Below are 25,634 nucleotides of genomic sequence, written 5' to 3'. Positions count from 1 at the left end.
ACACTTTCTTTTCACTTTATATTAAATGGCCACTTTAGGTGGGTAAGTTTCTGTAATAACAGATGACCCAAGAGTCTTAGATTCTGGTGGAGAGGAGCACAAACAGATGTAAAAAGCATGATGTGAAATTCCTCATACTTTCAGTGATGTGATGAATACTGGGAGAAGATGGAAGCGGTTCACCAAAAATGGGCATGGATCCCTGGGCCTGGAACCCTCCTTCATTTCCACAGATGATGCTGTAGAAGTGAAGTGAAGTGAAAGTCGCTCAATCATGTCCTACTCTTTGCAATCCTATGTACTATCCAGTCCATGGAATTCTCCAGGCCAGAATACTGGAGTGGGTAGCCATTCCCTGCTCCAGGTGATCTTCCCAACTCAGAAATTGAACCCAGGTCTCCCACATTGCAGGTGGATTCTTTACCAGCTGAGCCACAAGGGAAACCCAAGAATACTGGAGTGGGTAGCCTATTCCTTCTCCAGCGGATTTCCCAACCGCAGAATTGAACTGGGGTCTCCTGCATTGCAGAAAGATTCTTTCCCAACTGTGCTACCAGGGAAGACCTGATGGTGTAGAAGCCTACTCTTATTTCCCGCTGCCAGAGTGTGGAAGTTCTCAATATCACAATTTCCTTAGAATTTATAGCTAAGTCTTATTTTCTTTGTCTATAGGTAGATCTTAAAATCTGAACATCAAAAAAAGAATATATGTCATTATGATCATGTATTGTTGATTGCAGGGCCATATTTGTTTTTATTTTTATTTGTTTATTTTTTTTAATTCTGTTGTTGTAGTTGTTCTGTCTCTAAGTCATTCACTTGCAACCCAATAGATCTCAATGTGCTAGGCTTCCTAGTCCTTCACTATGTTTTGGATATCTCAAAACATAGTGACGTACATTGAGTTGGTGATGATATCCAACCATGTCATCCTCTGTCACCCCCTTCTCTTTCTGCCCTCAATCTTTCTCATCATCAGGGTCTTATCCAATGAGTTGGCTCTTCACACTAGGTGACTGGTTTTGTTGCAAACCATGGGAAATGATCCAGTGCTTCCAGCATTGAGATTAATATTTTACATATTTCCTTAACTGTTTAAAATTATGCCACCTTTTATTCAGCTGCATATTTATAGACTATTGATTTGATTGTATTCTTGCCTTTTCCAGAAATATCTGGCTACTTTTCTCCATCAAATTAAAAGAAAATAAGGTGATTTCACATATCTTCATTTACCCTAAGTCTCCTGACTGGTTTTCTCTTTCACCTCTTATCTTAGAACTTTGTTTGTTCTTAAGAAAACAGTCCTACAGACCTGTTTGTATTCATTCTGCTGTACAAATCTTCAACTTTGGGATTTTTTTTTACTCCCTTTCTGTGTTATGCCTACTTTTACTGCATGCTAGATCTTGCAACCACACTCTGTCATTAAGTGAATAATAATATATAGTAATTTAATATGAAAAGTTAATACAAGCAAATTTTCTGAGTAAATATTGCTGAAAATATTGCTAAATATATTCTTGAATTTTTCATCAATAATATTTACATATCTTAAGTTTTAGATCCTAAATTATTTTTATTCAGTGCTTTAAAGTTATTTCCCATTGTTTCATAATAAACAGGAGTTATGAGAACTCTGTGGCCAATTAAAATCTACTTTATTATGACATAATTTATGTGATTTTTGTGTGTGTGTTTGATGGTAATGTTTTTCTCTATCCATCTCCTTGGAATCTTTAAAAATTTTCTACTTATCCTTGGGATTCTGAAATTCATTGTGGATGTTTCTTGATTCAGGTCATATTTTGTTTATCTTATTTGTTTTTCAAAGTTGTGAAAAGAGAGTAATGCCAATATTCTTTCAAAACAAAGATGCATGTTGGACTTTAAGATATTTTTCTCTATAATATGAAATTTCTTTTCATATTTTTTAAATCTTCTAGAGCGTCCACTGGGGACTTTTGGCAATCTGTTTTGTTTGTGTTCAAACTCCAAGTATGTGGCCTTAGTCTGTTCAGATTGCTACAACAAAATACAAACAACGTGTTAAACAATAGTTCTTGTTTATCATAGTTCTAGAGGCTAAAAATTGAAGTTCAAGGTGACATGGTTATGTTCTGGTAAGGGACTGCTTCCCGGTTCATAGACGTCTGTTTTGGCTCTTTTCTCACACAGTTTTTTCTCAGTTACTCAGTCATGTCCAGATCTTTGTGACCCCATGGACTGCGATACACCAGCCTTCCTTATCCTTCACTATTTCCCAGTGTTTGCTCAAACTCATTTCCATTGAGTTGTTGATGCCATCCAACCATCTCATCCTCTGTCATTCCCTTCTCCCCCTGCTCTCAATCTTTCCCAGAATCATGCTCTTTTCCAGTGATTCAGATCTTTGCATCAGGTGGCCAAAGTACTGGAACTTCAGCTTCATCATCAGTCCTTCCAGTGGATATTCAGGGTTGATTTCCTTTAGGATTGACTGGTCTGACCTCCTTGCTATCCAAAAGGCTCTCAAGAGTCTTCTCCAGCACCACAATTTGAAACCATCAGTTCTTCGGTGCTCAATCTTCTTTATGGTTTAACTCTCACATCCACACATTACTACTGGAAAAACCATAGCTTTGACTAGACAGACTGTTGTCGGCAAAGTGATATCTCTGCTTTTTAATATGTTGTCTAGATTTGTCATAGTTTTTCTTCCAAGGAGCAAGAGTCTTTTAATTTTGTGGCTGCTATCACTGCAGTGATTTTGGAGCCCAAGAAAATAGTCTGTCACTGTTTCCATTGCCTTTCCATCTATTTGCCATGAAGTGATGAGACTGAATGTCATAATCCATTTTTTGAATGCTGAGTTTTAAGTCAGCTTTTTCACTCTCCTCTTTCACATTCACCTAGAAGCTCTTCAGTTCCTCTTCACTTTCTGCTATAAGAGTTGTGTCTGAGGCTGGTGTCTGCACATCTGAGGTTGTTGATATTTCTCCTGGCAACTTTGATTTCAGCTTGTACTTCACCCAGCCTTGAATTTCACCTGATGTCCTCTGCATAGAAGTTCAATAAGCAAGTTGGCAATATGAAGCCTTGGTGCTCTCTTTTCCCAGTTTTGAACTAGTCCATTGTTTCATGTCCAATCTTAACTGTTGCTTCTTGACCTGCATACAAATTTCTCAGGAGGCAGGTAAGGTTGTCTGGTATTCATATAAGAATTTTCCAGTTTGTCCTCCATTTACCATAAAGTGATAGGACTGGATGCCATAATATTTGGTTTAGGGTAAGAGGCAGGAATTTATTCTTGTTCTACAAGGCCTCTGAATGTCAAAGTGTGCTAAGTTTACTGTGGGCTACTTGTCTCCACAACGAGCTATTAACTCTCCCAAGATGATTACTTTCTGTGATTAAGATCTTCTGATATTTTACTTTGAAAAGTGATTTATAAACATAACAATATCATAAATTAGGAGACATATGGGAAACTTTTGGACATGTCTATATTCTAGCACATTTTTTCCAAATATTAATATATGGAAACATTGTTTTATGATAAATCATTTTTGTCATTTCTTTTCTGTATTAGTTATGATTTTACATTTATGCTAAAAAATATACAAATGTGTAGGGGGATTATGTTGTCTATGCCTTTCATTTCACAGAGTATTTCTAATTTGATCTGATATAGCTGAGGACTCATGGCTGCAGATTTTCCCACTCTGTTCTCTCCATTAACGTATTTATGCAATGCTTCACCAAGACTTTCCCTCCCTAACTTTACTTTAGTCTGAAGTTATTGCATTTGGCCCATTTTTATCTCCATTTGGTTTCAGGAGTTGTAGCAAAGGATTCAAGATCACATGAAGAGAAAACTGTATTTCAGAAGGATACATGCACCCCAGTGTTTTATAGCATCATATTTACAGTAGCCAAGACATAAAAGCCACCTAGATGCCATATACAGATGAATGGATAAAGATGTGGCAGATAAATATAATGGAATATTAGTCATAGAAAAGAATAAAATAATGTCATTTGCAGCAACATGGATGAACCTAGAGATTATACTAGGTAAAGTAAGTCAGAAAGAGAAAGACAAATATCATATAATATCACATATATGGAATCTACAATATCATGCAAATGAACATACTTACAAAACAGAAATGGACTCACTCGCAAACATAAGAAAATGCATGGGCACAAAAAGGTATGTGGAGGGATAAATTAGGAGTTTGGGATTAAGAAAAACACTACTATAGATAAAATAGCTAACAAGGACCTACCATACAACAGAAGGAACTATACTCAACATTTTGTAATAATCAATGAGAAAAAAGAATCTGAAAAAGAATACATATACATATATTTATAACTTACAATTTATATATACATAATAATGAATCACTTTCCTCTATACCTGAAAACTAACACATTGTAAATAAATTCTACTTCAATAAAAAAATAAATAATATTTTCAAAGAATTGAAAAATAAAATATAACTGTAAAAAAGTGATGGCATAATGAGAATGGTGAATTAAGAAGAGTTGAATAGAGGGTCTTTCTGCACAAGGTAAAATATTTCAACAGGGAGATACAATACCCCAGGAGCAAGGTTAGGTAGCCATAACACCTGATCCTTATGCATGAACTCCTGACCTATGATGGCTGGGCTAGACTGAAGGGTTCAAGCTGATTTTTGTTGTTTTTTCCCATATATCTGATGCTTTGGTAGCTATATTAGTTTCCTAGCTTTGTTGTAACAAAGGACTACAAACAGGGAAGCTTAAAATAGCAGAAATGTATTTTAAGAAGGCTAGGAGTCTGAAGTCAAGGTGTTGACAGGGCCATACTTTCTTTGAAACATGTAAAGGAGAATCCTTCTTTGCCTCTTATAGGTTCTGGTGCTTGCTACCAATCATTGGCCTTCTTGGTTTGTAGATAAATTATTCCAATCTCTGCCTCCTTTGTCACATGGATGCATGGATGTCACCTCCTGTTTCTTCATATCATATTGTCTTCTTATAAGGATAGCAGTCATTTTGGAATAAGGGCCTACCTAATCCAATAAGATCTTCTTTACTATTTACATCTACACTGATCCTATTTTCACATAAGCTTGTATTCTGAGATGCTCAGGGTTAGAATTTCAACATCTCTTTTGGAGGAAGGACTCAATTTAATTCATAACTATGAGGATGGTTGGAAGCATGGGCTTAGTTGGACTGTTTACATTTTCAGCACTCTCAGAGTAGCCAGAATTCTTACATCTGAGCTGGATTTCTCCAGAGTAACTGGAGTAAGTATTCTAAGAGACAGGAGGTAGAAAATGCCAGGCTCTCGAAGTCAGAGTTCAGACTGATGCTATATTTCACACAGAGTCTGTTGATCAAAGTTGTTAATTTCTCCAACTGATTCAAGGGAAAGGCAATTTCTAGTCAAAGACATAAGTGACAAATAATTTAAAGACATCTTATTTTACTACAGATCTCAATTAATCTAACCCAAATTTTCATTCTTGGGTCCAAGATCACAGTGGTCTTATTCCTAATAGGCTACCACAGTTACATGGACCAGTATTACTGAGCAAGGGAATGCTAAGAAATGCTGATGGGAAGCCCCTAGAAATTTCAGAGATAGTATTTTTTATGCTATGAGGCATCAATTCAAATTACTCTTTATAAGTCAAATCAAGCAAACGATTGATGAGTCAACTCTTCTGACCACTGGGCAAGGTGCATGAAGAATTCAGAATAACTTTGTGCAGTGTTAGCTTCTAAATCAATGGAGTCTTCACTGTGTTCTCTGGTATAATCTTTCCCTGCTTTGATTCTAGGCCATTGAAACCTATTCATTCTAAGTTCACTCTGATGGGAAACATAATATCCTTAAAGGAATCACTGGGCATGGTCATGGAAGTGGATACTACCTTCCTCTCCCTTGCTCTCTAAGAAAGTCATGGAGAAGGTTCCAATCATAATAATCAATGGTTAAGGGAAAATATATTCACATCCTATAGGAAATAACTCTAATCTCAAACACATTGTATCTCACTTGGCATGCTATTCCATTATTCTACCAAATCAGTTACTTTGTGTTGATAGACACATATTAATCTTTGTAAATTCTGTATGGTTATATTTTGTCATAAAAAATGAGTTTGTTGGTCAGAGGTACTATTATGTAGAATATGAAACAAGCAAGGTAACGGAGTGCAAGAAAATTGATATATAAAAATGTTCTTTGCACATGAATATATATTGCTTCTGATTACTTTTGGTGATATAAATGGAAAAGAATCAATTTACTAGCTTAAGAGGTACATACCAGATGTCTGGGTTTATTGTGATTTGCTACTGCAAATATATCCCATATGGAACTATGGTTGGAATTAGAATCAATTCCAGATTTAGGATATAATAATACACAATCATTTTCCACAACCTGTTTGACTTTTGCACAGGCAAAAGGTGAAGAGATATGAGTAAAACTTATTAATCCTGCATTTGTAAAATCTTTGATTTTTTGCATTAATTTCTGAACTCCCTTCAAAAATCTCTCAGGGATACTGTAGTGCTTCCCCCCTTCACCCTTTTGAATATAAGGGGATATAGATGAGATGATTTCAATGGACATGAATTTGAGTAAACTCGGGGAAATGGTGAAGGACAGGAAAGTCTGGCATGCTGCAGGGCATGGGGTCACAAAAAGTCAGACTTGACTTAGTGGCTAAACAACAACAGAGATGAGAGACTCTTCCAAGGACTTACTATTTGGTTCTTCCTTTCATAATATCACACTGTCCATCAGGGTTCATTGTTGAAATTTTTCCAGTTTTTAAGTTAAATCATTTTTGATCATATGGTTTGGAACTAAAGAAATACTCTTAGTAGTAGTATGGGTCATAGCCTTCACTGGACCATCTGGGAAGCGGGCTCAGAACAACACTCCACAAATCATGAAACTTCATGTGTGACTGGTGTTACTGTTTTCAGGAACTGGCATCAAAGATACTTTTTAACTGGGTGGAAATTCAAAATATTTCCCTTTTCTTAATAACTAGTCACTGTATAAATCACTATAGGTCCTACTGTAAGACACTTGAAGAAAGATTCATTATGGTTACATTACAGAGTCCTTCAAAGAAATTTTCTAGCCCCTCAGTCAAGAGAATGCAGGTACAAATTGACTTCAATTTGGCAATGGAATAAGAAAATAAGAAATGCCTGTGTAGTCTACTGAATCAATTCACCCCAACAGATCTAGAATATTTTTCTGCTTATGTATGTGACATAGCACTTTAATATACCACCCTATGATATATGGACTCCATGACAAATCATACACAATAGTCTATTAATAGTACCCACCCCATCAATGCCTCTTATTAGTAACCAAGTTCACTCCTCTTATTCCCTCAGACACCCGGTGCTCACATTGACCAAGCCAGGCAGAAGGTACAGAAATCAGCTTGATACAGAATAAAGAGATTTGTTTCTCAGACTAAATAGCATTGAATAATGAAATACAAAAATGCAAAATAATAATAATAATACCCAGCTCAGTTGTAAGAATTATCTTGACAACTACATTTTCCATTTTAATTAAAACAACTTTGCAGTGATTCTTTTATAGTTTATTCACAATGCTTTGACTATGTTAGAAAAGGTTACATTATATCATTTGTTTCATATTCTATATTGAGAAGTCTAATCAGGGAAAAATACATTTGTTTCATGTTATATACTGAGAAGTATTAAAAGATCTGTTTGATAGGAATGCATACCACACAAAATACCAATATCATAGTTAGATATCCTTTCCTGGATATGATTTTAAATTGCATAGGGACAGCAAGATCTTTTTTGACTCATCTCCTAGAGTTATAAAAATAAAAACAAAAATAAATAAATAGGACCTAATTAAACTTAAAACTTTTACACATCAAAGGAAACCATATGTGTTCATTTGTGTCCAACTCTTTATGGCCTCATGGACTAGAGCCTGCCAGGCTCCTCTGCCATGGAATTCTCCAGGCACAAATACTTAAGTGGGATACCATTTCTCCTACTCAAGGGGATCTTTCCAATCCAGAGACCAAAACTGAGTCTCTTACATCTCCTGCATTGGCAGGCAGATTCTTTTCCACTAGTGTCACCTGGGAAGCCCACAAGAAAACCATAGCTAAGATGAAAAGAAAACCTTCAGAATGGGAGAAAATGTCTGCAAATGAAATCACTAACAAAGAATTAATCTTCAAAACATACACAGAATAGACAAACAGCTCATGCAGCTCAGTATAAAAAAAAACAGGGGGGGGGGCAGAAATCATAAATAGACATTTCTCCAAAGAAGACATACAGATGACCAACAAAGACATGAAAATATACTCAACATCACTAATTATTAGAGCAATGCAAATCAAAACTACAATGAGGTATCACCTCATACCTGTCAGAATGGCCATCATCAGAAAAATCTACAAAGACTAAATGCTGGAGAATGTGTGTCGAATAGGGAGGGAATCCTCCTACAACCTTGGTGGGAATGTAAATTGATACAGAATTGACACATTCTGTATCAAGGTAAATTGATACAGAACAATATGGAGTTTCCTTTCTTAAAAAAAAAAAAAAAAGTAAAAATAGAATTACCAGCAATCTCACTCCTGGGCATATACCCAGAAAAAAACATAGTTCAAAAACTTACATGCACCCCAACGTGCATTCCAGCACTCTTCACAGAAGCCAAGATATGAAAAAAACCTAAATGTCCATCAACAAATGAAAGGATAAAGAAGATGTGGTAGATGTATACAATGGAATATTACTCAGCCAAAAAATATATGAACAAAATTTTGTCATTTATAGAGACATGGATCTACCTAGAGACTGTCATACAGAGTGAAGTAAGTCAGAAAGAGAAAAATATCATATATTAATGCATATATATATGGAATATAGAAAAATAGTCTGGATAATGTTTTATGCAAATCAAAAATAGAGCCACAGATGTAGGGAAATAAATGAACTGATACAAAGAGGGAAAGAAGGAATGAATTAAGAGCTTGGGATTGACAAGATATATATACAACTGACACTAAGTATGAAGTAGATAATGCGAACCTACTGTTTAGCAGGAACTCCACTCAATACTTCGTGGTGACCTAAATGGCAAGGAAATCCAAAAGAGAGAGGATATATGTAAACATATAGCTGATTCACTTTTCTATGTAGCAGAAACCCAACATTTCACAGCAACTATACTCTAATAAAAATAAAAAAGATAAATTGCATAGAGGATATTGAACTTGACTATGTGGGATATTTTTGAAATTGAATTTGAGAAGGAAATAAATTCATGGGGATGCATGTTTCTATGCATAAATGTGTATATATATGAATTAGCAAAGGATAAACAGAGATAGACATCTCTAATTTAATTGATTTTAAAAAATTTAAATGTATACAAAATGGGAACTGCTGACTTAATGATAAAAACATGGAAATATGGGCCTAAGCACTATATAGTGCAAGTCACTCAGTGGTGTCCAACTCTTTGTGACCCCATGTACTGTACAGTCCATGAAATTCTTTAGGCCAGAATATTGGAGTGGGCAGCTTTTCCCTTCTCCAGGGGAAGTACTGTATGACTTCTAACATATTGAGATTATCAGTTGATGAAGTGAATAAAGCCACAAAATAAATGGGGAAAATACAAAAGATGGAGATAATTTGGTTATTTTTTTTCCCCCAAGTGTCTGCTTCCAGTAATCACTGTGGCCAAATGATCCCATGCAGTTGCCTGGAATAATATTCATTCTAATTAAATATCCTATTCAACTAAGCTAAATATGAACATGTGCCACTTATATATGGAGAGCAACAAGTAATTTTTAGGAGGTAATTTAATCAATATTCCTAATTGTAATTGCTCAACATTATTTCTACACTTCTAGGGAACTCACAAATGTATTCTATTTCTTCTAACAGATCTCCAAAGAGAAGTGACAATTAATAAGACTTTGCCTCTGATTCTTAAATAAGTATTTTTAGTCTTTGACTTGGTGAATTTTGTTAACTGCTACTTCTAATTAAAATGAAAGATTATAGCACTTTAAGTTAATACTGAGTACTCAAAATGTATTTACAGAGAAAATATTAGTCTCTACAGAACTGAGTTTCACAAAGGAGCCTTCCTTTTTCTTTTTTTAAATTATATTAATATAAGTTATATTAGTTTCAACAATCTTCACAATAGGAACACAGACATAGCAGCAGGAAAAGCACTACTTCTGGCACTTCTGTATGTAGAAAGTGATTTGTTTATCTCGTTAGTAGAATCAGCTGAGTGAAACCAAACTGGATGTGCCTGAAAGATTCTGTTGGTGCAATGCTCATGGATAGTACAATAGTACATATATGGCAGTGCAGTAGATGAAACATTTAAATATTTCACTTGTATGAGACTTTCTTAACGTGCCTTAAGAACTATATATAGATCTAAACTGTATCATTCATTTGGACCTCGTGAAATCCTTCCTAAGTTGTGAAATTGTATTAAAATATATTATAGCTTCTACTGGGAAACAAAAAAGACTGTATCTGTGAAATAAAAAGTAATATCTTCATTAAACAAAGTGTTGCAGGATGATAAATCTTGAATATTTATGTATTTTGCAAATTTTAACAATTTTATCTACTTTTCAAATAGTATTAGGTAACAGAAATGTTTTGTCTTCCATAATTAAATGGGATTTAATGTTTCTATATATAGTTTTTATATTGATGAAACTGCTATAAATTAGGGTAAAGGTACTTATGTATTTATATACACATGTGTTTACATGTTTATATTATACATGTTGATATATGCATGTGTTTGTGTGTAGTAATTTAATTAATAATTATATAATTTAAATTGCTTTTGTAACTTTTACTTCTAGATAGGAATATTTTGTATTACAAAACTTCTAATGACTACAAGAAGAAAACAAAATGAATACCCTGATTGTTTTAATTTCTATAGGGACCATCCCCAGAGATAACTGTGGAATCAATTTGCCTAAAGTCCAAAAATGTTGCCCAGGTGGGCAGAAGGTGGCATGGATGTGGGAGGGGTCAGGCTATGATGTCTGTCACAGTTATAACTATCATCATTATTAAATATCTATATATTATTTTTGAAATGAAATAATTAAATTCCATCAAAGCAACAGAAGTCATCTTTACTGACATTAGGACAGGTGACAATGTATTCATGATTGTGAAACTTTGAGTATTTCTGACATAATTTAGAGATATGTTTTAAAAGTGGAGAAGACAACAAAAAGTGGTAAGACAATCATTGGATTTTAGACGAAATATTGGTTATGAGGTGATGATGAGTCACATAAGGGCTTAGGTGTATTCCAAGGCATGTATGTTGCAAATGCACAACTGACAAAAAGGGGTCACATTTAGAAACTGTCATAGACAATTAAAGAAAAAGGCAGAGATTAACCACAGATTAAGAATAAAGTAGAGGCCCATGGATATGTAAAGCCAAAGGAGAGAGATTCAAGGAGCACTGAAATAATATAAACATTTCTAGAAAAGTTAAAAAAAATAGACACTACTTTTAGGAAGTGTCATAAATTGGGGGAGATTTGGACTTTTTCCCTGTAAAATGATAATGGTTGTGGTTATAACTCAGTATCTTATGTAGTTTTGTGACTGAATATGTAGAACGAGGTACAAAAGAAAGAAAGAGTCTATAGAAATCTCACACCAAAATCTTGCTTTAAAGATAACCTGGGGATACATGATGCAGAAAACACAAAGGTAATGTGGGGAAAGTAACTGAATGTAAGGAAAGAGTGTTGAAAATGTGATCCTTGTCCCAGAGTACTAGGAAAAAAAACAGAACATGAAGGAAGTTTACATAGGAGAAATCAGATTGTTCCAACTGATAACTGAAACATCAATGGCAAATGTGCTATTGGACTATTTTCAGAATATAAGATAAACATTAGGAAATTCATATAACAGCAAGATTTAAGAAACAGGGATAGATATCAGGGTTTTGATCTGAGGGCTCAGCATCTAGCAAAGACACTGTTGAAAAACTAATATTGTACACTAGATAATACATATGTACACAAATAGACATCTAGTTATATAATGTCAGCTATAGAACACACAACCAAAAAAATAAACCCGTTTGTTAGAACTAAGTTGCCAGAACAAAACTGAAAGGTAAGGTTTTATTCTTTCCAGCCCAAATTCTGCCTGTCTATAATATATTTCCTGCAACATCAAAGTCTCACAGTCTGAAGACAAGATTAGGATAGGCTGAGCCTGGAGGCCCACAGAGAATGCCTTAGGATGAATAAGAGAGTAGCATCTGCTCTTCTATCAAGTTAGACAGCATGAACTTGCAGTGAGCCAGCTTTAAAAGTTCTCTTTGTTCTTGTTATTTGTTTGTAATTTGAGATCTGGGTTGGCAGGCCAGATGCATGTTTATTTACTTACTTCAAAATTAATTACTTTATTTTAATTGGAGGATAATCATTTTACAATAGTGTGGTGGCTTTGGCCGTGCATTGGCATGAATCAGCCGTAGGTAATGTGTCCTCTCATCCTGAGGCCCCACCACCTCCCTCCCCACCCCATCCCTCTGGGTTGTCCCAGAGCACCAGCTTTGAGTACACTGCTTCATGCATTGAACTTGCACTGGTCATCTATTATATGTATGTTAATATACATGTTTCAGTGTTATCCTCTCAGATCACCCTTCCCTCACCTTCTGCTACAGAGTCCAAAAGTCTGTTCTTTACACCTGTGTCTCTTTTGCTGTCTTGCATATAGGGTCATCACTACCATCTTTCTAAATGCCATATATACACATTAATATACAGTATTGGTGTTTCTCTTTCTGACTTACTTCATTCTGTATAATAGGCTCCAGTTTCATCAACCTCATTAGAACTGACTCAAATGCATTCTATTTTTATAGCTGAGTAATACTCCATTCTGTATATGTACCACAAGTTTCTTATCCATTCGTCTGCCAACAGACTTCTAGGTTGCTTCCATGTCCTAGCTATTGTAAACAGTGCTGCAATGAACAGTGGGGTACATGTGTCTCTTTCAATTCTGGGTTTCCTCTCTGTGTATCCCAGCAGTGGGATTGCTGGATCATCAGTTCAGTTCAGTTCAGCCACTCAGTCGTGTCTGACTCTTTGTGACCCCATGAAATGCAGCACACCAGGCTTCCCTGTCCATCTCCCGGAGTTCACCCAAACCCATGTCCATTGAGTTGGTGATGCCATCCAACCATCTCATCCTCTGTCATCCACTTCTCTTCCTGCCCTCATTCTGTCCAGACATCAGGGTCTTTTTCAATGAGTCAGCCCTTTGCATCAGGTGTCCAAAGTATTGGAGTTTCAGCTTCAACATCAGTCCTTCCAGTGAATATTCAGGATTGATTTCCTTTAGGATGGACTGGTTGGAGTTCCTTGCACCCAAGGGACTCTCAAGAGTCTTCTCTAACACCACAGTTCAAAAACATCAATTCTTCAGCACTCAGCTTTCTTTATAGTCCAACTCTCACATCTATACATGACCACTGGAAAAACCATAGCCTTGACTAGATGGACCTTTGTTGACAAAGTAATGTCTCTGCTTTTTAATATGCTATCTAGTTTGGTCATAACTTTCCTTCCAAGGAATAAGCGTCTTTTAATTTCATGGCTGCAATCACCATCTGCAGTGATTTTGGAGCCCAGAAAAATAAAGTCAGTCACTGATTTCAGTTTCCCCACTTATTTGCCATGAAGTGATGGGATCAGATGCCATGATCTTAGTTTTCTGAATGTTGAGCTTTAAGCCAACTTTTTCACTCTCCTTTTTCACCTTCCTCAAGAGGCTCTTTAGTTCTTCTTCACTTTCTGCCATAAGGATGGTGTCATCTGCATATTTGAGGTTATTGATATTTCTCTCAGCAATCTTGATTCCAGCTTGTGCTTCCTCCAGCCCAGCGTTTCTCATGATGTACTCTTCATAGGAGTTAAATAAGCAGGGTGACAATATACAGCCTTGACGTACTCCTTTTCCTATTTGGAACCAGTCTGTTGTTCCATGTCCAGTTCTAACTGTTGCTTCCTGACCTGCATATGGCAGTTCTATTTCCAGATTTTTAAGGAATCTCCACACTGTTCTCCATAGTAGCTGTAACATATTGCAATCCTACCAACAGTGTATGCTTAAAAACTAAGATAGGGAGACTGCCTTGGTCCAGTAGCTAAAACCCCACACACTTGCTGGGGACCCAATTTGATCCCTGGTCTGGAAGCTAGATCCTACACATTTCAAGTAAAAGATCTCACATAACGCAACTAAGAAACAATACAGCCAAATAAATAAATATTTTAAATAATAATAAAAAATACTTAAGGGAGGATATTTCTGGAAAAAAGCAGTAGTGCTAGTAACAGTTTTAGGTTTTTCCAATTACCACATTAAAATAGGCAAACAATTAGGTAGCAAAATCAAAACCTCCTGGACAGCATCTATAATCACCATTAATATCCAGGAGATCAGTGCAATATTCATGTTAGTTTGGCAAAAGCAGACAGAAATGATGGGATATCTGATGAGAATTGTTGTTATTCAGCCATTAAGTCATGTCTGACTCTTTCTGATCCCATGGACTGCAGCACACTGGGCTTCCCTGTCCTTTGCTATCTCCTGGAGTTTCTTCAAACTCATGTCCATTGAGTCAGTGATGCCATTCAGCTATTTCATCTTCTTTCACCGCTTCTCTTGTTCTAAATCTTTCCTAGCATCAAGGCCTTTTCCAATGAGTTGGTTCTTCACATCAGGTGGCCAAAGTATTGGAGCTTTAGCATCAGTCCTTCTAATGAATATTTAGGGTTGATTTCCTGTAAGATTGACTGGTAGAATAGGCAAACAATAAAATAGCTAAAAGATAATCACAGCAAGGCACTATGGTCCCAAGGAAAATAGTCTGAAATCAGAAGGCACTTTGCCTGCTCTGTTAGTAGAGAGTAGAGTTTAGTGCACTTGCTGTGAGAATGCATGAGCTGGAGTATTCTAGCTGTCATGAACTTTCAGGGCTCAGACCTCCCATCTGCAAGTGGGTCTCAGAGAATAAATTAAAACTCCTGTGATGGAAATAAAATTGTGTCTCATAGAGGGAATAGAGTCATTTTTTTTTAAATAGTCAAGATAAAAGTGATAAAGAGATGCTTTCACATATCAGAAAGAAATTTACCTAAGAATGACTGACTAAATTCATACAAGAATGAGAAACCTAAGAGCATCAAGGTCAAATCCATTTGAAAAATTAGTAAAATAAAACAAGAATAAGAAAAATAACATCTCTACAAAGAACTTGTGTCTGAAAAACATACTCAAAGAGAGGAATAATTTTGAAATAAAATATTAAATTACTCAAGATATACCAAAGCTTTCTCAGAATTGTATCCTATCAATTATATACTTTTATTTTGATTAAATGAATGAGATAAAACTCAACATGATAAACGAAGTTTCAACACTTTTTTATATCTTATCTTTAAAAAGTATTGATAATTAGTGGGTAACAATATGCTAATCTCATTTTGTCTGCCTGCCTTTTTTGTCTGTAGCTAAGAGTATTGAGATACTGAGTTAAATCTCCATATTACAGTGAGAAGAGTAGATACTTCTTTTTCTGTGTCTGATGTTAATTTTAATTTTGTATATGATGCAGAGACATGACAACCTTATAGTAGGTCCAAACAACATTTAAATTACTTGTTATATTACAGAAGTACAAAGGTAGTTAAATGCCCCAAAGTTAAGAATCAAGAAGGAGAGTGAGCAGGAAATTATTTCACTGTTTTTTTTTATTTTTTATTTTTTATTACACAAGCAGCATTTCTATATGAGCCTGAAGTATTGCTGCATATTAGCAAGTGACATCTCATCTTTAAAGAGGAAGATTTACACTAAGCTAGAAATCTTTTTCTTGTAATAAAACTTGTAATTGCTTAAATAAGTTACAAAATGCAATTCTAAGCCGTACATGGTATCAAAGCATTGTGCTGGCTTGAAAATAATTGTCATAAAATTAGGTTTTGGAAGTAGAATTTATATGATGATGTCTATCACATTTAAGAGTATCCTGTATCTTCTATCCTCAAAATTAAATATTTTTAATTGCATTGTCACTGTATTTTCTCACCATTAAAATAAAACTCTTCACTTTTATGAGGATTTTCCCCCTCTCATTAGTAAGTACTTTGTATATCTCTTAAGATAAATAACAGATATGCCTCATTTTCTCTATCTTTGAAATGTTTTAATGACAAAGTTAGTGCACACTGCAGAAGTTATATAATTTCATATGTGTATGTATTATACATATATATATATATATACATATGTGTGTGTGTGTGTGTGTGTGTATGCCATGACTACAATCGAAAGGTTTATTTTGACTTTACTTTTGTGTAATTTAAGAATGACTTCATAAAGATGATTCACCTAAACACACAGGAATGCACTGGGATATCTGAGTCACTAAAAATGAATTATGATTATTTATCATGTGAATATAGTAATTTCCCTAAAGAGTGGAACATAGTTTGAATTGTTTTCCATGCTTCCAAAATTCTCCAGAATGGTTGCAGAAAGTGTATCTTTGAAGAACAGAGGAAATATATCTCGTCTTGTAGAATGACAAAGGAAAGAAAAATCAGTGCCTACCCTGCTGATTTTCTCATTCTGGCTCTGGAGCAAACAACCACAGGAACAAAGAAATTGCATGGTTTGACAATTTAGCAGGCCTGATTTATCAATAAACACCTTGACAAAAGGATAACTGAGATTTTTCAACTCAATCTTAGGCAGTGATTTTCTTCCCTTCAGAAAATCTGAGATATCAAAGAAGGCAGCATCTGTCTACTTTTAGAAAACACTGCTATGATCGTCTCTCTGATTGAACCCACAGGACAAAAATATTTCAAAATGCATTTGTTTAAAACTAATGCAAACATATTTTGTAAAGTTTTTGGAAAATGGGTCAACTATCTGAATGACATAGCAGATGGTTAAATTATTACTTTCACCAAATAATGTATATTCATATTTCTAAGTATGCTTAAGATGTAAATTCATGATAGTTTTATCCTTTCTGAGTATTTTCTTTGCAATAACTTTCATGATATACTTCACAATAACTTCACGATAATTTTGGATACATTAGTGCTAACCAACTGCTTTTTGGAATATGTTTGTTCTGTGAGTTCATTTGGAGAGAAAATCATAGCGGTGCTTTAAAATTGCTTTTTCATTTATCTTTTCTTTTCTTGTAGATTCTCCTGATCCAATTGCTCATCATGTCTAAACTGTTGAGAATTTCACTGTGACTTCAAAGCATATACTTTCTCATTTGCAATCCATATATTTCAATAAAAAGTATTGGTTATGTATAATTTGGGTATAAATCCTCATTTACAGGTTCACACCTCTTGCTCAGGCACAATTACTAATAGTGTCATGTTTCATTTGGAAAGTATCCCAGTTTTATCGGTAAACTATATGGTTACCCTCATTCAAAATCAAGTATGCCCCTCCCAGATTAGATTTCTGAAATTCTGCCACATTTTTTCCAGGTGCAAGATATACAATTATTTTCAGTGGCTTGATTGGGTTTTTCTTTTATATATTGCATTATATATAAGAGAAATATTCAAGTCATTCTGATTTTAAAGTATTTTCCCATTCTCCAGTATTTGTTGGTGGTAACTCAATAAAACTAGACTAAGCTTCCACATATTTAAAGGACTGCTTACTCACTAAATAATCCTTAAGTCTTTCCTCATTTATAGCTTTGATTCTTTAAAGCAGACATACAACAATGCAACAATGTGATTGACAAGAACTCATCTGAAATCTTTATATCACTTTCCACCATCATAGTGATTTTGTTTAAGCCTGTGCCACTATGATACTTATATCTGTGCTTCTGATTTCTTTTAGAGTATTTATTTTCTCTTAAATTTTATTTAGACAAAGTTTTTAAAATATAAGAAAAGAGGATACCAAATAGAAATAATAACTTTCCTATCATCCAGAATTGAAAAGTTTAATAATACTTGTTTTCTTCAAGTAACTATTTAAGTCAATAGGTAAAATATTATAGAAACATTTTGAAGTAAACTTTGACCACTTTTTAAATATTTTTACTTCACTTCATCCTCAAATGATCTTTCATCTTCTTCTCAAAAAAAAAAAAAAAAGAAACTAAATATGAGGTATATACTCATTTTTAATATATATGTGTATCTAGATATAACACATAACTTGATATTTTTTAAGATTATTTTTTAATGAGGACCATTTTTAAACTATTTTTTAACTTGTTACAATATTGCTTCTGTTTTGTGTCTTGGTTTCTTGGCCATGAGACATGTGGGATCCTAGCTTCTTGACCAGGGGTCAAGAATGAAGATAGCAAGTTTATAAGGGAAATAGAAGTGAAGCAAAAATGATATACTATTACATCCATAAGATTATCAGAATCCAGGAAGCTAAAAAATGCCAAGCTTTGTCAAGGAGGGGAGAAGTAAGAACCAGTGTACTTATGTTGCTTTAGCTGCAGTCAGGTTGAAACCCAAGAAGCACACTCAGGAATTCAGCAGTTTCACTTTTTGTCCAAGTTTCTAGGAGTATATACAAGGTGACATTGAGTATGATGCCAAATGAGAGAAGGAGAGCAAGAGAGAGATGAAAGAAAGGAAACAATTCCATGTATAAAGCAGTGGCTCATTGAACTTAGCAAGTTTATAAAAAGCAGAATAGTCAAATGGAAAATGAGATACATAAGAAATATAGTCAGTTTATAAAAAAAAATAAAGTCCTGGTTTGTAGTGTTTTGCCATTACCATGTTGTAAATAAGCTGTGGCTGACTTCAGGCTACTGATGTGAAAATGAATCAATGAGCTTTTTCAAGCCAACACTAGCCAGCTCCCACATCCATCAACTAAAGATACAGCTCAGAAGTACATTGTGAGCAGAAAGGGCACATTTCCACAACTGTATTTTGGAAACAGTCATAAAAGTTCAGTTTATCTTCCAATGTATAAGTTAAATGCTGTGTATTATACATAATGGTGAGGGTTTTAAGAGGAACATAATGTGGGAACAAAGTCACCAGGGAGGGCTATAATTTTAAGTTGAGTGGCCCAAGGAAAGTCTCACAACAAAGGTGACATTCGGGCCAAGCCTGGAAGGATATAAGTGAGCAAATCATACAACTGATTTAGAACCTGCTAATACAAGAATCGCTGAAGAATTGATGCTTTTGAACTGTGGTGTTGGAGAAGACTCTTGAGAGTCCCTTGGACTGCAAGGAGATCCATCCTAAAGGAGATCAGTCCTGGGTGTTCATTGGAAGGACTGATGCTGAACATGAAACTCCAGTACTTTGGCCACCTCATGCGAAGAGTTGACACATTGGAAAAGACCCTGATGCTGGGAGGGACTGGAGGCAGGAGGAGAAGGGGACGACAGAGGGTGAGATGGTTGGATGGCATCACCAACTCGATGGACATGAGTTTGAGTAAACTCTGGGAGTTGTTGATGGACAGGGAGGCCTGGCATGCTGCGATTCATGGGGTTGCAAAGAGTCGGACATGACTGAGCGACTGAACTGAATTGAACTGGATATAAGAATGATCAGCAAGTTCAAAGGCATTGTTTGCAAAATCTAGTAGAATTTTCAGCAGTGATAGTATAATAGCTCCCCTTTAAGATGAAAGGGACAAATAAGTCATAAAATACAAAATTACTTCAAAGAGACCAAAAACCTATCCCCATGGAGACTTATTCATCATTACTATGGACATATTTGGAAAAAACAAAAATCACTTTGTGCCCAAGCCCACATTTCTACTTCATATTGTTTTACAAATAGATGATTCCTTTAGATGGATGCAGCTATTACAATAAAACTAGTGGAACGTTAAAATATAATTTTAGTCCATGCTGGTTAAAGTAAAATGGAATATAAATAGTTATTTTTTCAGAAAGCATTACCATATGCATTTTCACCCATGCCAACCAATCTTCTGATTTGTCCCCATTAATAGGCATTTATTAGGGATATTTATAGACAAAGACAAGTATGAGAAATTAAACTCCTCAAACTGTTATTACAATAAGGGAAGAGAAAAATTTCTTCCCCCCTGCATATCTCCATGTTCCTCTCATTTCTGATCACTTAGTGAAGTCGCTCAGTCTTATCTGACTCTTTGTGACTCAGTGGACTGTAGCCTGTGAGGCTTCTCTATCTATGGGATTGTCCAGGCAAAAATACTGGAGTGGGTTGCCATTTACTTCTCCAGGAGATCCTCCTGACCCAGGGATCAAACCTGGGTCTCCTGTTTTGCAGGCAGACTCTTTACCATCTTAGCAATAGGGAAGCACCTATCTAAATGTTTAGACCTTGTTTTTCCCAAATATCTGAGAATAATTGTCCAAAGGTAAGGATGTCAAGGACACGAAGATTCTCTGATCTGACCTTAGTACTCAGAAGACCCAGAAGTCAAACATCCTTGCCCATAATGCTGTTCTGAATGTACACTTTCATTTGGTGAAAAATGCCCTTCCCCTAAGTGCATCTAGTCATTGGGTCTGTGTCAGGAAAACCTAATTTGTACTAGAGTTTTCTGGGCTCTTAGTGCTCTTCCTGTTGCTGCTTCTTTAGTTGTATGGCTCCATTCCTACCAATAAAATGTGACAAAGGTCTGTCTAGTCAAAGCTATGATTTTTCCAGTAGTTATGTATGGATGTGAGAGTTGGACCATAAAGAAACCTGAGCGCTGAAGAATTGATGCCTTTGAACTGTGGTGTTGGAGAAGACTCTTTGAGAGAGACCCTTGGACTGCAAAGAGATCCAGCCAGTCCATCCTAAAGGAAGTCAGTCCTGAATATTCACTGGAAGGATTGATGCTGAAGCTGAAATTCCAGTACTTTGGCCACCTGAAGTGAAGAACTGATTCATTTGAAAAGACCCTGATGCTGGGAAAGATTGAAGGTGGGAGTAGAAGGTGATGACAGAGGATGAGATGGTTGGATGGCATCACTGACTCTATAGACATGAGTTTGAATAAGCTCCAGGAGTTGGCAATGGACAGGAAGGCCTGGCATGCTGTAGTCCATTGACTCACAAAGAGTCAGACACAACTGAATGACTGAAATGAAGTTATTCCTACTGGTTGCTTGGGCCTTCCCTGATGGCTTAGTGGTGAAGAATCCACCTTCTAGTGCATGGGACACAGATTCAATCCCTGGGTCAGGAAGATCCCCTGGAGAGGTAAAAGACAATCCACTCCAGTAGACTTGTTTGGGAAATTCCATGAAAAGAGGAGACTGGCAGGCTACAGTCCAAGGGGTTGCAAGAGTCAGACACAACTTAGCAACTAAAAAACAACTGGTTGTTTGAGTTTTTACCTGCTGACCAGCCTTCACTTCTATTGCATTACCTCCAAATAAACAAAATAACCACTAACAAGAGTTCTACTCTCTAGTGTCTTACTTTCCAACAGACTGTATTGACCCTAAACAGATTATTCCCCCGTACCCTGAGACTCATCTAATTTTCAGGACATGAAGCTATTTTTGCCCTTCTTAGATCATATACAAGATATTATACCATCAATGGTACAAATGAACTTATTTACAAAACAGAAATAGAGCCACATATGTAGAAAACCAACATGGTTACTAGAGGGGAAAGGGGGAGAGGGATAACTTGAAAGACTGGAGTTGACATATACACACTACTAAACATAAGATACATAATAAGGACCTACTGTATTGTACAGGGAAGTTTACTCAATACTCTGTAATAATCTACATGGAAGTGTGAAGTGTTAGTCATTCAGTCGTGCCTGACTCTTTGCGACCCCATGGACTGCAGCCCACCAGGCTCCTCTGTCCACAGGATTTTCTAAGCAAGGATACTGGAGTGGGTTGCCATTTCCTTCTCCAGGGGATACAGGCAGAATCGTTACTGACTGAAATCTACATGGAAAAATGAATCTAAAAAAGTGTGTATATATGTATAGGTATGACTGATTCACTTCGCTGTACTACAGAAACTAACACATTGTAAATTGATTATACCCCAATAAAAATTTCTTAAAATGATATACTATCATCCTATAAATAAGGCATATAAAATTTAAATAATATAGTAAACATTAAATATGATTCACAAAGTTTATTCTTATATTTACCTTTACAAATAAAAATATTATACTAGTTAATTGATAGGTCTGCTTTGCATGTATACAGCACTGGTTGGTCTATATGAGACTGTAGTCCATTTTAGATTGCAAATAATGGTTTATGAGATAAAACATGTAAACTAGAGATAATGTAAAAAAAGCATAAATCAGCATCTAATTTTGCAATTATAAATGCATTAAGAATTGATTGACTCCTTATTGCATATTCAATATTTTTTGAGTTTTGAGGTGACTACAAATAAAAGAGTTATTCATTAAGAAGGTTAGGAGAAAGATAACAATCAAACAGGTTCAGAATGGTGAGTAAACTGATGCACTTAGATGTACCCATATACCTAGAAGACTTTGAGCAGGGCAAGGTTAGGAAGCATTCCCTGGGTAAGTATCAAAGCCAATACAGAGAGATTTTAAGGCAAAGAGGATTTCAGGCAGAGAACATGCAAAAAATTGATGGTGTTAAGTTCATGTATAATTTCTACAATTCCTAAAGACATGATGCTCAATCAATGTTACCTTCTAGATCAGCTCAGACATTAATCAGTTACACAACCTTGGGAAAGTTGGTTGAACATTTTGAAACTGCAGTTATTCAACCAGATTAAAAAAGTGATTAGACTCTGCTATCTTTTCAATTCTTTCCAGTCCTCTGTGGTTCACTTTTCCATAAACAAGGAGAGAAAAACAGATATTAATGAAATGGAGCAGGACCCTGTGGTCCTTGCCCCCCTTGCCCTCTATCTGTCTTCTGTCTGCGGAAAAATTTTAGCCAAAGACTAAGTTTAATCAGAGAAATGAAAACATGCAGAAACAAAGGAAAATAGTCAAATAATAATAATAATCAAATAATAATAGCTTAGTCATTAAGCAAAGGGCATTTAGTTCCTTCTCAAGGACTACAGATAATATTCTGAGCCATATCCTGTGAGCTGTCTTCTAAATACTAAAACCCCCACCAGGTGGAATGAGTTAACTACATAATGACCAGACTGTAGCCATGACCTAAGCTGCCACAGTTATAGGAATTGGCCTCAGAAAAATGGGAACAAACCAGCCCTGGAACCGAAGATTAACTGTATCTAAAACAATGAAGATGATGCTAGTCAGATTACCAATGACCAATTTCAAGATGGCTATCAGAGTTGCCTGCACTCTTTCTGCATGTAGCTCTCTCTGTCTGTCTATAAACACTCTTGCCCACTGACTGTCCAGGGTGGAGTGTGGAAGAGTCAGGCTTTGGATGGGCATCCTCCTTCCTGCACTGGTTGGCAGCATTCAAAATAAAGAAACCTTTCTTTGCTACCAACCTGATCTCTCTATTGGCTTTTGAGCAACAAGCAGTCAGATTTGGTTTGGTTACATTGGGCTAATGAAATTAAGTTTAGCCTCTATCTTACCTTAGATAACCAGACACAGCCATAATGAAAGTCTCCTGCTTCTACATTCACCTCTCAGTTTCTGAAAAAGAAAGAAAAGAAATCTTTCTTCATGATACTCTCCATGATCCCAAAGTCTGCTATAATCTTTCCACCTTCGAGTCTGTGTGGGTATCATTCACACTTCCTGTAAGGCATTTCTCACACTCTCCCTTTCATTAAAGCCATTTTCAAACAGGTCTTTATTTTCCTAGAGAAGATTAGGCACTTCCCTTAAGTACATTACTAAGGGCCTGACCCACCTTACACCTTGTTGAAAAAAATAAATAAATAAAGTCTTAAACAGTGTTTTTAGAATAATGGCAAACTGTTACCAGACCAAACCTATGTACAGCAAAGTCACTCTAATGACACTGGGTCTCAGTGAAGGAGAGTGCAGGTCTATTTTGTGGCACCCAGCAAGAAGTGCAAGGCAGCTAGCACAGGAAAAAAAACAACTTCCCTAAGCAGGTCAGCAAAGCATTTACAAAGGCCAGGTAGGGGAGGGAAGTCCCAGAGCACATGATCCGCTCATGCACAGCTCTCTGATTGGTTGATGGTAAGGCGACAGGGTGGTGTCACAGGTGTTAGCAGTATCAATCCTTAGGCGGTGCCACTAGGTCTGGGGGCTTGTGATCATCAATTAGTTAATTTCTTCCCTCTGGTGATAGTCTTAACCTCTGTAACACAACTCTCGAAGTATGTATCAAATGCCATTATCTGGGTACTCCAGAAAGATTCTAAAGCAGAGGATATGGGGCCAGGTCTGTCTTCAGAAGCCCCCAGAAGGTCCTGCTTATATACATTACTTCATAATACATTTATATTTAATCAATTAACAAAGAGTGAATTATAAAATATACTCGATGTAAAATACATCTTTAAAAAAGCAAAGATAACACTTATTCAATCAATGATTTAATAAGATTTGTTAGTGCCATTTTGATAAATGTTTTTACTATAGATTTTTAGACTATCAAAACAACTCTCTGTAAACAGGTTCAAATAGGGTAATTAGTTAACTTACATTAGAAGGAGTACATATTCAATACTGTTTCTCTAGCACTTCCTCAGATTAATTTTTTTCACACTGAAGCATGTTAATAATTTAAATCAGTTGTTTTATTGCTGCCTTGTTTCCAATGAAATTCCATTGAATAAATATAATTTTAAACCATTATGTGTATTCATACTAAAAGGCAGGGGATAAGAAGGAAATTTTTAATAATTGTACTCCACCCATTACAAAATTTAAATTGATCTGACTTCAGGAGGAAGGCTAAAAGCATATTCAATGTATTAAAAAGCACAAATCTACACTCTATTGTTCAACACTGTTATTACTACTAGTACATCATTTTCTCTTCAGACTTTCACTGCAGAAAGTTTTAAGAAAATGATTGCAATCAATCTTTTAATAACCGAGTGCAGTTCTTCTAAAGTTCTATTATCTATGGCTAAGGGAGTTTTAGTCATTCTTTGCCTCAGTTTTCTTATGCAAATAGATAAAGATCTGAACTAAGTCACTAAATAACAAATTCAAAGTCTTTCCCCCACTCCCCAGAGTTGTACTTAAAATAACGCCAGTAGAGAAGAAAGAGGAGCCAAAATGGTAGTAACTTACTAACCTCCTGGTTTGAACATTTCAAACTCAGATGTTTTGATACTTTTATTTCATTGTAAGTCTAGGTAGGGTTTATTGTGAGTACTGGTTTCTGTGAGAAGAAAGAAAAAGAGGACAATAACTTAGACCACTAAAATGAATCATATCTTACATTTAAGGTTGTTATTTAATTATTAACTAATTAGCAGTTTTAGTTTTACATCTATTTCCCAAAAGAATGCATTAGTTGACAAATTACTCATTTTTTAAAACAATTAAAAAAATTGATATGTAGCTAATTACAACATTGTGTTAGTTTCAGGTATACA

General features: G+C 35.6%; 1 long non-coding RNA gene across 1 annotated transcript in view; it reads right to left on the bottom strand.

Moving 5' to 3' along the window:
- LOC110141823 (uncharacterized) overlaps positions 1 to 25,419 on the bottom strand; it is a 169,642-nt gene extending 144,223 nt beyond the window's left edge. Inside the window, exons 1-2 of the long non-coding RNA XR_002315148.2 lie at positions 25,331 to 25,419; positions 23,685 to 23,745 (exon numbers count right to left, since the gene is read on the bottom strand). This is a non-coding gene — a long non-coding RNA (uncharacterized lncRNA). The remainder of the gene's footprint in view (positions 1 to 23,684; positions 23,746 to 25,330) is intronic.
- Positions 25,420 to 25,634: the final 215 nt, after the last annotated feature.

The sequence above is a fragment of the Odocoileus virginianus genome, chromosome 11 (assembly GCF_023699985.2).
Source record: "Odocoileus virginianus isolate 20LAN1187 ecotype Illinois chromosome 11, Ovbor_1.2, whole genome shotgun sequence".
NCBI lineage: Eukaryota > Metazoa > Chordata > Mammalia > Artiodactyla > Cervidae > Odocoileus > Odocoileus virginianus.
Note: the sequence above shows the minus strand (reverse complement) of the source record. Positions and strands in the feature narration are given on the sequence as shown.